Below are 19114 nucleotides of genomic sequence, written 5' to 3'. Positions count from 1 at the left end.
TTGCATTAAGCAAAGATTTTCAGTGACCTCAGGCTCTTCAACTTTTCCCTTTTCAGAGTTTAGCAGCTTTATTTCAACTCTTATTTCATCTAATCTAGATTTAAGGATGAAGTTTATGTCTCATAGTTGTCCTGCAATGGTCAATAATACACTATTACTCAAGTTGAGGTTCAAGATGCCATTGTTAAATAGCAGTAAGTTGTTTTTGCATGTCACTGGTAAAATATATTTCAAATTTTGTTGTGCTATAATTTGAATACATAATGAAAGCATTTATGTCTTTGGTCTACTTCATGTGAATTAATTTTTGCCAACTTTAGTGGTCAATGCCATCTGCACTGAAGTATTTCCAATGGGTAGGATTTTGGTCTTTCTGGATTATTCCAGTGTATTTTGTTTTCCATGGTACTGGAGCATGAAGGAATGACATTGACTCTGCTATCTTCCATACCAAGTTAATTACCATGATTGAATTTTAGTTGAGTCACTCTGTAAACCTAGCATGTCCCCATCTATTTTATACACTTAAGAGCAGTTGGGGGAAGCTGGGTGGTGCAGTGGATAGAGCACTGGCCCTGGAATGAGGAGGACCTGAGTTCAAATCTGGCTTTAGACACTTGAAACTTACTTGCTGGGCAAGTGACTTAACTCTGATGGCCTTGCAGATAGTGAGGCAGACAGAAAAGCTGTTGAATCAAATTGATTTGGGTACATTCTAATGAGCGACAACACCAGGGCACATGGGCTCCTTATAGGCCTTCAGAGCTACTATGCTAGCCTCAGGATATATAAAGTTCCAGATATGTCAGGCCTGACATAACTCTACTTTTCCATTGTCCCCATGGCATGTATTACTAGCTACATTTGAGGAGATTATTACTATTGTTTTTGTCATTATCATTATTATCATACATTATCTCACAAATGAAGAACAGAACAAAATGAGAAAGTGTGGAAGGTTTTGGATATCTGTGCATAAGAGGGAGGGACCAACTCTTCAAGATCACAGCTCTGTTGAAGTACTTTTACAGTGTTATAACAGCAATAATTTTGTCATACTGTCACAAGTACTCTCATACTCTTTTCCAATTTGCATTTTGTAATAGTCCTGTAGGGACAGCTAGTGGTGAAGTTGTTAGAATGATGGACCTGAAGTCAAGAAGACTGATTTTCTTGAGTTCAAATTTGGCCTCAGACATATATTATGTATGTTACCCCGGGCAAGTCACTTACCCTGTTTACCTCAGCTTCTTCATCTATAAAATGAACTGGAGAAAGAAATGGCAAACCACCTCAGTATCTTTGTCAGGAAAACCTCAAATTGGGTCATGAAGAGTTTGCTATGACTGAAACAGTAACAAAGAGAACAGTCCTATATGGCTGGCAAAATAGGTATTTTTATTTTAACACCAGACCTCTGATTTCATTGGTTTAAGGTTTTCATCTCACTGAAGCCCTCTGCCAATGCAAAACAACATTACTCTACAACTTGTGTTGGAGACATGCCTGAGGAGACTCAGAAATAAAATATCTTACCCAGTTTTGTATAGTCAATACCATGAAACAGAGGCAGGACAAATAATATTTTCCTAATATTCAATTTCTTTAAAATCTCCTTATTCTTTTCAGGGTCAGTGTCAGTTGACACAATACTTTTCAGTGTTGTATAGTGAACAAATATTGTCAAATATATAGTTTTTTTTAAAATAAGTTGACTTAAAATATTTAAAGAAAGTTAAAAGATTAGCTTCAGCAAATGTATTGTTAGAAATAGTTTTGAATCAAATTCTGAAATTTTTCAGATTTGCCCCAGGGAACAAAGAATGTAACAAAATGCCTATCTCTTAAAGGCTGCCAAAAGTTAGTTTTGAATGGGCCAAGAAAAAGTAAGAGGGACGATGGAGGAAAGTGGAAGACTATTTGAAGGTTGTACACTTTAAAAATAATTTTCTTTCTTATCATGAACTTAATCATTAATGAACACAAACACATTTCAATATACAAAGAACAGTTAAAGAAGAGGATTGAACATAAAATGAGGAACTTGTTATGTAGAGTTTTAAAAATTTCTATCAAATGCAACAAAGAAGTAACAAAATTCCCTGTGAAATACTTTTAGAAACTTTTTATTTCCTTGTTGATAGTTTTCTTTATATGGCAGGATATTACAATTTTAGATGAAATATCAAAGACTGTAATTAAGAATTAAAAGCAGTAAATGCGGGGGGGATTTATCCTTTATTAAAACTACTCATTTTCCCTGTAGGGGCACCTAGTAACAATAAGGAGATAATTAAATGTATGCTGCAAATGCAATGAAACTGGAAACTAGATACCATGTATTAAAGAATAAGCTATAACACCTTCAAAAAATAAACTGTGGATAAGTGTTACTCTCCTTTTCAATATCAATCAGAGCTATACATCATACAAATTCCCAGGATAGGTAAGAAGTTCTAATACCTACCTTAATAAGGTCAGAGGGTTTTAGTGTTGGAAAGAATCATAGAGATTCAACTTCCTGATTTAACAAATGAAAAAAATGAATGTGTCAGTAAGACTCCCTGACTATCTGAAGATTGTTCAATCAGTGAGTGTCAGAGCTGGGATAATTTGAATACAATTCTTCTAATTTCATACCCTGTGCTCTTTTGACTATGCCACACTTCCTAGACCAGTGGAATGGGCTTTGATAATTAATTATGGTTATGACAATAGCAAAGACAATCCAAGAAAGGATATATATTATCTGCTCATTAAGTTAGAAGAGTCCTCCCAGCTCTCAACTCAGGGGGAAAATTATGATGCTTTTTGTTATCTGATAGTTAGTCAACATTTGTATCAGCACTTAACTGATATCAGAATTCTAAACGATCTCCTGATTAAAAAAAAAAGAATTGAAAAGGCATAATCACCTTAACAACACATAGGGAAACATAACATAGAAATGGTGAACAAGCAATGCAAACAAAGACACTGTACAATTTGCTATGTTGTTTAATAAACAAAATGAGATGCCATTGAATTCATTCCTATATCACCAATACCACCCACCATCCCCTATACACACACAACAGATCAATACTAATTCAAACATAGGCACCTAGCAGAAATCTGGGGATTATTGTTTAGAGTCATGGGAATGAATGGAGAGGAGTCAGACTGAATAAGATTATAGTGAAATTCAGTACCTATAGACTCTAAGGGTATTTATATATCTTTCTCTTACCTATTGATTTCATTTCTATTTTGTTATTGAATTCTAGGCTTTGCTAGAACTATTTTTGAATCATTTCTAGTCTGCTTGTTAAAAATCATAATATAAAGTTAGGAATTCTACATTCTAGTCCTTACTTTATAAATTATTGACATATGATGATGGTCAAGTCATATAAACTCTCTAGGGTATATAATCCTCATGTGTAAAGAAGTGAGGGATGAGTGGTTGGACAATAGTTTGACCAGATCATCCCCAAAGTCCCTTCAATGAGCAAGGCTGTCTCCTGGTGTACAACTTGGTAAGGAAACAGAGAAGGCATGTGAAGGATCACAGGACTGTGGCACAACAACCTCAACATCGGGGACCCTTGTTATAAAGGCCTGAATGGAGAAGTGATGTAAACTTGCCTATCAACCCTAGTGCTGAGGGCACACTAAAATCCTTATAACTCTAAAGAAAAATCAAAAAGGAAAATGTCCCCTTAATACTTATGAAACTTGAAAGTAGACACAGAGACTTTGACTCTGCTCTTGTCTTTGATCCTAGTACAGGTTAACTAACTCGGGCACCACTATAGTTATTTTTTAAAGTTAATATGTGCTGTCAGAAGCATAACAAAAGAAAGGGATGTTGCTGGCTTTGACAACATGAAGTAAAAATTGAAACAAACAAAAGAACTTGTGGTAGAGGCAAACCTAAATAAATACACTTGACAAGAGTAACAAAGGAGCATGGATGCCCCTGAGCCTGAAATTCAATGGGTGTTCTTGAAATTCTATTCTCAGCAATATTTTCACTATTTCCTACTTTGGTATTCCTGGAATTCAGATTCTGAAGTGATCACTGGCCTTAGACTCATCACTCAGGCAGCCAACTTTAGGCTGAACTCTTGGGCTGTCAGTGAACCTGACAATACAGAGTAAGTTGGTGATTTGTTTAATGAACTGGATTTCACATGAGCTAGGACTATCCAAATAATATATCACAGCTGTTGTAAAAATTAAGAAAGTACTACTCTGGATCACACAATAAAATATATAGAAGAAACATATTTTTCTGCCATTTTATCTATGTTGTTGTTTTACTCAGTTTGTCTTCTTGCCTGGTACCATGTAGGTATTAGTTCATTCTTTTTGCTCCCACACAGAATTTTTCATGGTGTCAATCAAGTACCTTTGCCTCTACTCTTTCTGAGTTTCAAATAGATATTCTTTTGCAGCATGACGGGTATTCATGTAAATGCACTTGAGTTACTGAACAGTAGCAAATAACAGCTATTTAGCACAGAGCTGTAACTAGGAATTTTTTCAACTAGAGCAAAAAAATTAATTGAGAGAAGAGAGTGGGAATATGGCAGTGGAGATGATGGCAGAGACAACAGACCAACCATAGATTAAGTCACACTGAGGGGTGTGGCTCATGATCCCACAATGATTAGAGAGGCAGAGTGCCCTGGGAAAGGGACATCATAGCCAAAGGACCCTGGAGGACATGACCTGGAATGTTATAACCATGACATATGATCATTGTCCTATTCACACAGTACTAGTTATAGTCCTTATTTAACACATGATAATAAGTATAAATTAATGATGGTAGATCATTATCAATGAATCAAGAGGTATTTATTAAGGTGGGGAAGGGAACAAGCATTTGGTGAATGTTGTTATTGAGTGGTTTCAGTCATGTCTAACTCTTTATGATCTCATTTGGGGTTTTCTTGTCAAAGATACTGGAAAGGAGAGGTAGAGCTAAGATGCAGAGAAAAGCCAGGAAGTTTCTTGAGCTTTCCCCAGTTTCTTTCAGAATCAACATTAAATCAAGCCACTAAATGGATTCTGGAATGACAAAACATACAAAAAGATGGAGTAAGACAATTTTTCAGCTTAAGATAACCTATAAGGACTTCAGGAAAGTTCTGTCCCACTTGGGTAAATGAAGAGCACCACCCAGTACAGATGCTATCTGGCAAGCCATAGCACAGATCAGCAACTGAGGCCCCTAAGTTCTGGCACAGTGAGCCACTGGGACATCATCCAGCTGTGAGGTCTCCAGCCCCAGCACAGAAGGCAAACTGCGAGTCCCAGAACCCCCTGCATGGCAGGCACAAGTATGTTGGGTCAGCCCAGCACAGTGGGCAAACTCCTAGCAACTAAGGCCCCCCAACTTAAGAATCTTGGGACAGTAGTCCCTGTGTCCCAGGAGCAGATCTCAACTCTAAAAATCACAAAATAGGCTAAAAAATAACAACAATAACAAAATACAAAAAGAAAGCAAAGAAACAAAAAACAAAAAACAAAAACAAAACAGAAAGGAGCCATAGCCATAGAAAGCTGCAGGGAAGATCAAAGCACAAACTCAGAGGAGTACAACAATGTCAAAATACCTACATGCATTCAAAGGAGAATATGAATTGGTCTCAGGCCCAAAAAGCCTTCTTAGAAAAGCTCAAAAAGAATTTTAAAAATCAAATGAGATCTGTAGAGGAAAAATTGTGAAAAGAAATAAGAGTTATGTAAGAGAAAGTCAACAGCAAGGAAAAGGAAGGACAAAAATTGACTGAAGAAAATAATTCATTTAAAAATATGATTGGCCAAATGGGAAAAAAATCCACTGAAAAAAACAACAATTATAAAGTAGAATTGGCCAAATGGAAAAGGGGGTACAAAAGTGAACTGAAGAAAATAATTCCTTAAAAATTAGAATTATGCAAATGGAAGCTAATGTATCTGACACATTAAGAATCAAACAAACAAATCAAAAGAATGAAAAAGTAGAAGAAAATGTGAAATATTATTGGAAAAACAACTGACCTGGAAACTAGATCCAGGAGAGATAATTTAAGAATCATTGGACTACCTGAAAGCCATGATCAAAAAAGAGCCAGGACAACATCTTTCATGAAATTTTCAGGGAAAACTGCCTGATATCCTAGAACTAGATGTCATTGAAAGAATCCACCGATCTCTTCCTGAAATACATTCCAAACTGAAAACTCGAAGGAATATTGCAGCCAAATTCCAGAACTATCAGGTCAAGGAGAAAATACTACAAGTATCCATAAATAAATAATTAAAATATCAAGTAACCACTGTCAGGACTGCATATGACTTAGCAGCTTCTACATTAAAGGATTGGAGGGCTTGAAATATGATATTTTGGAAGGCAAAAAAGCATGGATTACAACCAAGAATCAACTATACGGCAAAACCGAGTGTAATCTTTCAGTGGAAAAGATAAACATTACTGAAATAGGGGGCTTTCAAACTTTCTTGATGAAAAGACCAGAGTTGGATAGAAAATTTGCTCTTCAAATATAAAACTCAAGAGAAGCATAAAAAGGTAAAGAGGAAAGAAAAAAAACATTAGTTTAAACTGTTTATCTTCCTACACAGGAAGAAGATACTTGTAACTTGTTATAATAAGTTGACTTTGATGTGATAATATATAAAAAAATTGAGGGGTGAAAAAAAAGGGTTGTGCTGGGAGAAGAGGAAAGGGGAAGTCAGAAAAGGGTAAATACATGGCATGAAGAGGCACAGAAGATCTATTACAGTAGAAGGAAAGAAGGGAGGAGTGATTATTGTTTGAACCTCACTCTCATAAGATTTGACTCAAAAGGGAATAACATACACACTCAATTGGCTATAGAAACTTATCTTACCCTATAGGGAAGCAGGAGGGGAAGGGGGAAAGAAAAGGGAGGGGATGCTAGAAAAAGGGAGGGCAGATTGAGGGTAGGGGTGGTCAGAAGCAAAACAATGGTGAAGGGGCACAGGGTGAAAGGAAAGAGAAAAGTATAAATGGGGGGAAATAGGATGAAGGGAAACACACAGTTGATAATCATAATAGTGAATGTGAATTGGATGAATTTTCCAATAAAATGGAAGTGGAAAGCAAAGTGGATTAAAAACCAGAATCCTATAATATGTTATTTTAGAGAAACACACTTGAAATTACACACAGAGTAAAGGTAAAAAGCTGGAGCACAATATATTATGCTTCAGCTGAAGAAAAAAAATAAATAAATAAATGTTAGGAACAAGCTTTCAATGAGATCAGTTGGTAGTAATCCTGATCTCATACAAAGCAAAAGCAAAAATACACCTAATTAAAAGGCATAAGGAAGGAAACTACATCTTGCTAAAAGATACCATAGACAATGAAGCAATATCAATACTAAACATATATGCATCAAGTGGTATAGTGTCCAAATTCTTAAAGAAGGAGTTAAGTGAGTTACAAAAAGAAATAGACACCAAAACTATACTAGTGGGAGACCTCAACCTCCCCCTCTCAGAACTAGATATATCTAACCACAAAATAAACAAGAAAGAAGTTAAGGAGGTGAATAGAATTTTAGAAAATTTAGATATGATAGAACTCTGGAGAAAACTGAATGGGGATAGAAAGGAATATATCTTTTTCTCAGTGGCACATGACACCTATAAAAAAATTGACCATGTATTAGGGCATAAAAGCCTCACAATCAAATGCAAAAAAGGCCGAAATATTAGATGCATCCTTTTCAAATCATGATGCAATAAAAATTATATGTAACAAAGGGCCATGGAAAGATAGATTAAAATTAATTGGAAACTAAATAATCTATTCCTTAAGAATGAGTGAGTCAAAAAAAGTATTATAGAAAAATCAGTAGTTTCATCAAATAAATTGACAATAATGAGACAGCATTCCAAAATTAATGGAATGTAGCCAAAGCAGTAGTTAGGACGAATTTTACTTCTCTAAATTCTTGCACAAATAAAATAGAGAAAGGATAGATCAATGAATTGGGCATGCAACTTAAAAAAGCCAGAAAATGAACAAATTAATCCCCCCAATTAAATGCACAATTAAAAATTCTGAAAATTAAAGGAGTGATTAATAAAATTGAAAGTAAGAAAACTAATGAACTAATAAACAAAACTAAGAGCTGGTTTTATGAAAGAAACAATAAAATATGTAAACTTTTGGTTAAATTGATTTAAAAAAAGAAAGAAGAAAACCAAATTCACAGTATCAAAAATGAAAAAGAAGAAATCACCAAATGAAGAGGAAATTAATGCAATTGTTAGGATCTATTTTGCCCAACTGCATGACAATAAACCTGACAATTTAAGTGAAATGGATGAATATTTACAAAAATATATACTGTCCAGATTAACAGAAGAGGAAATAATATACTAAAATAATCCCATTTTAGAAGAAGAAATTAAACAAGCTTTCAATGAACTCCCTAAGAAAAATTCTCCAGGGCCAGATAGATTTAAAAGTGAATTTAATAAACATTTAAAGAACAATTAATTCTAAGACTATATAAACTATTTGGGAAAATAGGAAAAGAAGGAGTCCTACCAAATTTTTTTTGTGACATAAATATTGTACTGATACCTAAACTGGGAAGAGCAAAAACAGAGAAAGAAAATTATAGACCAATTTCCCTAACGAATATTGATGCAAAAATTTTATATAAAATATTAGCAAAGAAATTACAACAATTTATCATGAAAATAATGCATGTGACCAGATGGAATTTATTCTAAGAAAGCAGGGCCAGTTCAATATTAGGAAACTCAGCATCATTGACCATATTGATAACAAAAATAACAGAAATCATATGATTATCTCAATAGATGTAGAAAAAAGCTTTTGATAAAATACAGCACTCATTCCTATTAAAAACAATAGAGAGTGTAGGAATAAATGGAACTTTCCTTAAAATGATAAGCATTATCTATCTAAAACCAGGATCAAGCATTATCTGTAATGGTGATAACCTAGAAGCCTTTCCAATAAGATCAGGGGTGAAACAAAGATGCCCATTATCACCACTTTATTCAATATTGTACTAGAATTATTAGCATTAGCAATGAGAAGAAAAAGAAATTGAAAAAATTAGAACAGGAAATGAAGGAACAAAACTATTACTCTTTGAAGATGATAAGATGGTATACTTAAATAATCCTACAAAATCAAGTGAAAAATTATTTGAAACAATTAACTTCAGCAAAATTGCAGGATATAAAATAAATCCACATAACTCATCAGCATTTCTATATATTACCAAGGAAGCCCAGCAGCAAGAAATAGAAAGAGAAATTCCATTTAAAATAACTGTAGACAATAGAAAATATTTGGATGCCCACCTGCCTATACAAGCCCAGGAACTACATGAACACAGTTACAAAACATTTTTTTTGAACAAATAAAGTAAGTTCTAAACAATTCAAAAAATATCAATTGCTCAAGGGCAAGCTGAGCTAATATAATAAAACCACAATTCAACTCAAATTAATTTACTTAGTGCCATTTGATACCAATCAAACTACCAAAAAATTGCCTCATAGAACTAGAAAAAATAATAACAAAATTCATCTGGAAGAACAAATGGTCAAAAATATCAAGGGAATTAATGAAAAAAAATACAAAGGAAGGTGGCTTAGCTGTACCAGATCTAAAACTGTATTATGAAGTGGCAATTATTGAAACTATTTGGTACTGACTAAGAAATAGAGTGGTGGATAAGTGGAATAGGTTAGGTACACAAGACACAGTAGTAAATGACTACAATAATCTATTGTTTGATAAACCCAAAGACTCCAAATTTTGTGATAAAAACTCATTATCTGAAAAAAAACTGCTGGGAAAACTGGAAAATAGTATAGCAGAAACTAGGCATAGTGCAACATCTCACACCTTATATCAAGAAAAGATCAAAATGGGTACTTGACATAAGGGATGCTACCATCAGCAAATTAGGAGAGCAAGGAATAGTTTACCTTTCAGATCTATGTAGAAGGGAAAAATTTATGACCAAACACTATGAAATGCTAAAGGGGTAATTTTGATCACATTAAATTAAAAAGATTTTTCAGAAACAAATCCAATGCAACCAAAGCAGAAAACTGGGGAATAATTTTTACTATCAGTGTTTCTGATAAAGACCTCATTTCTAAAATATATAGAGAACTGAGTCAAATTTGTAAGAATACAAGTCATTCCCCAATTGATAAATGGTCAGAGCATATAAACAAGCAGTTTTCAGATGAAGAAATTAAAGTTATCTGTAATCATATGAAAAAAAAATTCTCTAAATCACTGTTGATTAGAGAAATGCAAATTAAAACAACTCTGAGGTACCACCTCATGCTTACCAGAATGGCTAATATGACAGAAAAGGACAATGATTAATATTGGAAAAGATGTGGGGAAAATTAGAACATTAAGGCATTGTTGGTGGAGTTGTGACCTGATCCATCCATTCTGGAGAGCAATTTGGAATTCTGTCAGAGGGCTATAAAACTAGATATATCTTTTGATGCAGCAATACCACTACTAGCTCTGTATCCTAAAGAGATAAAAAAGACCCGCATGTACAAAATATTTATAGCAGCTTTTTTGTGGTGGCAAAGAATTGGAAATTGAGGGGATGCCCATAAATCGGGAAATGGCTAAACAAGTTATGGTATATGAACGTAATGGAATACTATTGTGCTATAAGAAATGATGAACAAGTAGATTTCAGAAAAACCTGAAAAGTCTTACCTGAACTGATGTTGAGTGAAGTAAATAGAACCAGAACATTATACACAGGTACAGCAACATCGTGCTATGATTAACTATTATAGACTTAGCTCTTTTCAGCAATGCAATGATTCAAGACAATTCAAAAAGAATCATGATGGAAAATACTAACTACAACCAGAGAAAGAAGTATGGAGTCTGAATGCAGATCAAAATGTACTATTTTCATTTTTTTTTGTTTTCTTCCTTTCTCTTGGTTTTCCATTTTGTTCTGATTCTTCTTTCACAATGTGACTAATGTGGAAATATGTTTAATGTGACTGTACATGTATGATCTATATCGGATTGCTTATTATCTTGGGGAAAAGTGAGGAGAGGGAAGTGAAAAAAAATTGGAACTCAAAATCTTATAAAAATGAATGTTGAACACTATCTTTACATGTAATTGGAAAAAAATAAAATGCTATTATGTGAAAAAAAAAGATACTGGACTGATTTTTCATTTCCTTCTCCTGCTCATTTTACAGAAAAGGAAACTTAGGTGAACTGGGTTAAGTGATGTTCAGGATCACACAGCTAATAGGTGTCTGAGGCTGGATATGAACTCAGGAAGATGGGGTTTCCTGATTCCAAGTCCAGTGCTCTATCTACTGAGCCACCTAGCTGCCCCTTCAGAATTTATTAGCACCTATTACATACAAGGCACTGTGCTAAGGTTTTATAAATATTATCTTATTTGATTCTTAGAAGAAGCCTGTGAGGTAAGTAATATTATTATTGCCATTGTCTGAAGGAAAAAGGCAAAAAAAGGTTGGGTGACTTGCTCAAGGTTGTTAAGTATCTGAGGTCTGATTTGATCTCAGGTCTTCTTGATTATAAGCCCTGTACTCCATCCTCTGGGACACCTAACTGTTTTATTAAGTACCCACTTCTAGATACCAGAGATACCATTACAAAGACTAAACTGATTTCTACTCACAAGGAGCTCACATTCTAATAGAAGAGATACAAAGTGGATATAAAATGTAATTAGCTCACATATAAAGTTAAACATTCAAATACATGCAAAGTAGTTATATGCATCATAATTTGGGAGGCATGGTTCTAGCAGTTGGAGAATCAGAAAAGGTTTCATGTAGAAGAAAACGTCTGAACTACATCTTAAAAGAAAAGAACTTTATAAATTATGTTCTCAGGATTTGAGAAAGTATACAAAAGTACAGAGATGAGAGATGGAGTACAATAAATGAGAATAAATGGGAAACAGAAAGACTGACAATTTAACTTGATTTCAGAGTGTGGGAGAAGGGGTGGGGAGGATAAGTGTAATATCTAATGAGACTAGAAAGATAGCTTGGAATCAGTCTGTGAAGTGTTTTAACAACATCACAGAATCAAGTCAAGAAACACATCAATCCAAGTTTTTATGTTATTCTAGAGACAATAAGAAGGTACTGGAGTTGATTGAGGAAGAGAAAGAGGTCACATAGATCTATTTTTAAGGAAGATAACTTAGGCAATAGGGTAAGATGAATTGGAGAGATGAGAGACTTGAATCAAGGAAAATAGTTAGGAGGCTACTACAATAATCTAGGGTGAGAGGTTATTAAAACCTGAATTAAAGTGTTAGCTGAGTGAGTGGAGGAAAAATGGTTTGATGTGAGAAATATATTTCAGGTACAAATGGCAAAATCTGTCAACTGGTTGGATACAATAGGTGAAGGGGAATGAGGAACTGAGGATAATTCCAGTTAAAAATGTAGAAAACTGGAAACTTAATGGTGCCTTCAACAAAAATAAAGACATCTAAAAGAGGGGAGATTTTGGAGAGAAAGATAATAGTTAAAGTTTGGATTTATTGAGTTTAATGCATACTAGTATATACAGTTTGAAATATCTAAAAGGCAATAATAAAAATGTGGATAAGAGTCAACTATGTAGAAACCATAGGATTCACTTCTTTACTTTAACCTTTAATTTGACTCATATTTTGGGACTCACTAAAGTAGGAATTCTATAAAAGTCATGTTGTTTCAAGTAGTTTGTAGTATTGTAGTAGGAAACAGGCATTGACCATTAGAGGTGGCATTGGGGGATAGAAAGACAGTATTCAGCATGGTCATTAGAAGAGATAAGCTGTCCCAATACTTTGTACCAGACACAGAAATTGTCAAATAAAAGAAAGGGTAAACTAAGTAGAACTATTCAGAAAAATGAAAGCCTTAAGTGGGATGAAGTGAAATACTGAGGTGGGAATAGTTATGTTTACTGTTTCAACTTCTTTCAGGATTGCTATAACAAAGCTTAATACAGGGGCATATGTTACTTTTCAGTGACCATTAGGAAGCTTTGTAGATTTAAGGTAATATTAATTATTTATTCTTTTTATCTTCTGAAATTCTTCCAATCATGAAGATGTTGATTCAATAATTGGCTGTGTTACATAATGGTATTATATAGGCTGTTAGGTGGTGAAGTGCATAGAATCCTGAGTATGAAGTCAGAAAGACTAGATTACAAATCACTCCTCAGACATTTATCATTTCTGTGACCTTGGGCTAGTAACAATCTCTCACCCTCAACGTACTTATTTATAAAATGGAGATAATAATTACACCTACATCACAGGATTATGGTGAAGATCAAATAAGCTAACACTGAAATCACTTAGCAAATATTAGAGGACTCTATAAATACTAACAGTAGCAATAAGTAGTAGTAGTAGTAGTAATAGTAGTAGTAGTAGCAGCAGCAGCAGCGGCAGCAACAGTGGCAATAGTAGCAGTTATGAGTAGTAGTTACTAGTAGTAGTAAGTAGTAGTAGTAATAGAAGTAGGTAGTAGTAATAGTAGTAGTCTATGATTGCCTTAGCTCTTCTCAGCAACAAAATGATCTAAGACAATTTCAAAAGACTCACAATAGAAAATGCTATCCATATCCAGAGAAAGAACTGAGGGAGTCTAAAACAAATCAAAGCATACTATTTTCACTTTTTTCCTTTTGTTCTATTTCTTCTTTTATAACATGATGATGTGGAAATATATTTTACATGATTGCATATGTACAATCTGTATCAGTTTGTTTCCCATTTTGGGGAGGGGGAGAGAGGTAAAGATAGAGAAAACAAATTTGGAGCTCAAAAATGCCTCTCCCTGGATCACAACACTTTGGAAGCACTGAAAACTTCTAATCTCCCAAAACTAGCTTTGAAAACTGCAAGGCAGGGAAAATCAAGACAAACTTTAAAAAAAGACAGTGAAGTAAAAACAGTTATAAGCAAAGTATAAAAGTATGAATTGGATGCCAGCTCAACAAGAATCCCTGGAAGAAATAAACAAAAAAATCAAAATCAAAGGGATAGATGAAAAGTTGAGTGAATAAATGAGATCAAGGGAAGAACATTATAAAAAGACAATTAACAGTTTGACAAAAGAGTCATAAAATACTAAAGAAAATAATATCTTACAGAAAAGAATTGACTAAATGGAAAAAATAGGTACAAAAAATTACTGATACAAATAATTCCTTAAAAAGTAGGATTGGCCAAAAGGAAAAAGAGATAAAAAAGCTCACTTGAGAAAATAATTCTTCAAAAATTGGAATTGGACAAGTGAAAGCTAATGATGCCATGATACATCAAGAAATAATAAAATAAAGTCAAAAGAATGAAAAAAATAGAAGAAAATGTAAAATATCTCCTTGGAAAAACAACTAATCTTGGAAATAGTACAAGGAGAGATAATCTAAGAATTATTAGACTACAAGCCATGATGAAAGAAATAACCTAGAGATCATACTGCAAGAAATTATAAAGGAAAACTTCCCTGATTTCCTGAAACCAGAGGGTAAAATAACAATGGAAAGAATACATTGATCACAACTTCCAAGAATATTATAGCCAAATTCTAGAGTTCTGAAGTCAAAGAGAAAATACTTCTACCAGCCAGAAAGAAATCATTTGAGTACCATGGAATGTCAGGATAACACAAGATTTCATAGCAACCATTTTAAAAAGAAAGAGGGATTGGAATATAACATTCTGGAGGGAAAAGAGGTATGGTTACAACCAAGAATAACCGACCCAACAAAACTGAATGTAATCCTTCAGGGAAACAATGGATATTTAATGTTGGTATTAGTATTAATCATCAATGGAGTGAAACAAGACTGAATGCTTGCTCTCATGCTTTTCAGCATGTTTTTTTTTCAGCCATGTTGTTAATGCCGTCAATAAGGAAGAACATGGCATCAAGGTCAATTACCACACTGATGATAAATTCTTAAACTTGAAAAGACTAAAAGCCAAGACCAAAGTGGAGGGAATGTTGGTGAGTGATTTGCTGTTTGCAGATGATCGTGCACTCAATGCAGCCTGCGAGGCTGAGATGCAACAAAATATGGATCAATTCTCTGCTGCTTGTTCTCATTTTGGCCTAACAATTAACACAGGTGCTCCATCAGCCACCACTATACCATCCATATGTGGAACCATCAGTTATAGCAAATGGAGAAGTTTTGAATGCTATGGATAAGTTCACTTACCTTGGTAGTGATGTACACTTCCCAGGGATGCACACATTAATAATGAGGTTAACACACATTGTCAGAGCTAGCTCAGTGTTTGGGAGGCTCTGAAGGAAAGTGTGGGAGAGAGATGTATTTGAGTGACTACCAAACTGAAGGTCTACAGAGCCATTGTGCTGACCTCATTGTTGTATGCCTGTGAAACCTGGACAATATACCAGTGCCATGCTAGGAAACTGATTTGCTTCCATTTGAATTGTCTTAGGAAGATTTTGAATATCACCTGGCAGGATAAGATACAAGACACTGAAGTCTTTTCTTGAATTAAACTGCCAAGAATTCGAACTCTACTTCAGAGAGCACAACTCCAATGAGCTGGCCACATTGTTCTAATGCCAAATGTATGCTTGCCAAAAAAACCTATGTTATGGAGAACTCACACAGGGCAAGCATTCACATGGTGGTCAGAAGAAGTGATACAAGGATACTCCCAAGGGCTCTTTTAAGAACTTTGGAATTGATTGTGTGGCATGGGAGACACTGGCACAGGACTGCTCTGTGTACTGTGCCCACATCAGAGAAGATGCTACGCTCTATGAGCAAAGCAGAATAGAAGTAGTTCAAAAGAAATGTAAGATGCACAGATTTAGACAATCCACCCCAAAAGCTCACGTAGACTATTTGTGCCTGACCTGTGATAGAACATTCTGAGCTCTTATTGGTCTAATCAGTCACAGTCGGACACATTGTAACATGACTCTAACATAGTGATATCATTTAGGTCCTCTTTGAGAATAAAGGACACAATCATTGGATGTTTAATGAAATAGAGAACTTTCATTCATTCCTGATGAAAAGACCAGAGTTGAATAGAAAATTTGACTGTCAAATACAAGACTCGAGAGAAGCATATAAAAGTACATATCAAAGAGAAATCATAATGGACTCAATAAGATTAAACTGTTTATATTCCTATATGGGAAGATGATACATGTAACTGCTAAGAACTTTATCATTATTAGGACAGTTAGGAAGACTCTACATAGGGTATTGGAATAAATTGATTATGTTGAGATGATCTAAAAAAAGATGGGCAAGAATAAGGGTTGCAATAGGAGAAGAGAGAAAGGAATAAAAGAGGTACACAATGAAGTTTTCACAGTGGAGGTGAAAATTGTAGGGAGAGTGGGCAATGCTGGAACCTCAGTGTCATCTAAATTGGTTCAAAGAAGGAAAATATTTATACGCACTCAATTGTATATATAAATCTATCTTACCCAACAGGGAAGTAGGAGAGGAAGGAGAAAAGAGAAAGAAGGATGTTAAAATGAGGGGTAGATAAAGTGGTCAGAAGCAAAACAGACTTTAGAGGTGGGACAAAATAAAAAGAAAGGATAAACAGAAGAAAACAATATGGAGGGAAATGGACAGTTAGCAATCATAACTGAATGTGAATAAGATGAACCCAACCATAAATTAGAAGTAGATAGCAGAACATATTAGAAATTAGAATCTATTAATATATTATTTACCAGAAACAGACTTGAAGCAGAGAGACACAGAATTAAAATAAGGGGCTAGAGCAGAATTTATTATGTTTCAGATGAAGTAAAAAATTCAAGGGTAGCAATCATGATCTCAGAGAAAACCAAAGTAGACCAAATGCAAAGATATAACCAGGGAAACTATATCTTTCTAAAAGGCACCATAGATAATGAAGTAATATCAATACTAAACATATATGCACCAAATGGCATAGAATTCAAATTCTTCAAGTAAAAGTTAAATGAATGACAGGAGGAAATAGTAAAACTATATTCATGGGGGAATTCAACTTTCCCTTCTAATTGGCAGACAATCTAGCCATAAAAAAATAAGAAAGAACTTAAAAAGATGAATAAAATTTTAGAAAACCTATATATATTAGACCTCTTGAGGACATTGAATGGGAATAGGAGGATACCTTTTTCTCACAACACTTTCACAAAAATTTACCATGTTTGAGTACATAAAATTCTCGCAACAAATAGAGAAAAACAGAAATATTAAATACACTCTTTTTCAGACCACAATACAATAAAAATTATGGTAAATAAAATATCTTGTAGCACAGATTAAAATTTAATTGGAAGATAAATAATTTAATACCAAAGGAACAGATCATAGAAAAGATAAATAATTTCTTCCAAAAAAAGTGACACCAGTGAGACAAAGTATCAAAATTTGTATGATGCAGCCAAAGTGGTAAGAAAAATTGCATATCTCCAAATGCATATATCAAAAAAGCAGATCAGATCAAGGAAAATACAACCTCCAAAATAGAAAAAGAACAAATTAAAAATCTCCATTTAAACAGTAAAATGGAAATCCTGAAAAATCAAAGGTGAGATTAATAAAAGTGAAAGAAAAAAAACTTTAAACTAATAAATAAAAAATGAACTGTTTTTTCATTTAAAAATTATCTTTATTCAGGTTTCAGATTCAGCACATGTATCAAAGACTAATCAACAAAAAGAAACAAAATAAAAAGACAATTGGAAGTCTTACATCTCTCTAAACTCTGACCAAGCAAGAATATCAAGATTGCCATTGCATTTCCAAATCTACTGAAGCTGGGAGACCAAACCATGATGAGTCACTAACTTTAGGCACTGAGATGTTGCGGTGAGATGACATGTTCTTTTCCTTGGTGAATTACTTCTACTTCTCCAGTTCACTATTATATGACTTCTTAAGTACCAAAGAAAGTCCAAAGGAGACTTGGGATTAACATGATTAAATAATATTCTGAGGAATCAGTTCTTTAGTTGCTGTTCCTGATACTTTTTCTTTTGAGGAGAAGAGGGGGGTGGTTTGAAGAGAAGGAAGTTCAGATTGAGAAGTACCATATAAACTAGCTGACAAGGAAGATTAAATTGAGAACTACATTTGAGCAGTGACCAGAGTTAAGGCATGAATGAAAACACAAATACACATACAGATACCACAAACGTGTGTGTGCACACACACACACACACACCTCCCTTAGGAATAGTAGATACTTTCCATTCCTTAACAAGAGGCAGTCTGGACTTGGCAGTTCATCACTACAAAAACTGCCAAGCACCTGGGAAAATGCTCCCCATGACTTTAGGCTGACAGCTGTGTGTGGTGTTTCAGTTTTTGCTATTGAAAAAAAAAAAATAACTCCCTTAATTTGTTATATTGACTCTTGAGCATGGAACTCACATAGAAGATGAGTTGCTTTTATTTAAAAAAAAACAAAATAAATAAAACATTGGTTAATTTGATTCTAAAAAGAAGAAAAACAAATTATCAGTATCAAAAAAATGAAAAAGGTGGGGGGGGGGGCAGAGCCAAGATGGTGGAGTAAAAATAGTGACTTGCTTGAGTTCTCCCCCAACCCCCCCAAATATCTGTAAAAATGGCTCTAAACAAATTCTAGAGAAGCAGAACCCACAAAAAGACAAAGTGAAACCAGTTTCCAGCCCAAGACAACTTGGATGGTTGATTGGAAAGGTCTATTGTGCCAGGCTGGGAGAGGAGCACAGTTCAGCATGGGCATACAGGCAAAGACCAGACCTCAGTGAACCTGGAGCAGCCCTCAGGGGACTGAATCGTGGTCAGCTGTGGCAGTTTCCAGACTTCTCAACCCACAAATGCCAAAGACAACTTAGAAGGTCAGTAGGAAAGTGTGTGACCTTGGTGAGAGAGAAGCTTGGTCCAAGTAGCTTCAGAGCAGTGGCTGCTTCCACAGCTCCAAGCCCACAGACTGAGGGGGAATGGAGTGGCTGATGGGAGGTGGATTGCAGGAATCTCTTTGCTGGTGCTAAGGCAGGAATG

The sequence above is a fragment of the Vombatus ursinus genome, unplaced genomic scaffold (assembly GCF_900497805.2).
Source record: "Vombatus ursinus unplaced genomic scaffold, bare-nosed wombat genome assembly UNPS02006779.1, whole genome shotgun sequence".
NCBI classification, from domain to species: domain Eukaryota; kingdom Metazoa; phylum Chordata; class Mammalia; order Diprotodontia; family Vombatidae; genus Vombatus; species Vombatus ursinus.
The sequence above is the reverse complement of the archived record's forward strand: the minus strand, read 5'-3'. Positions refer to the sequence as shown.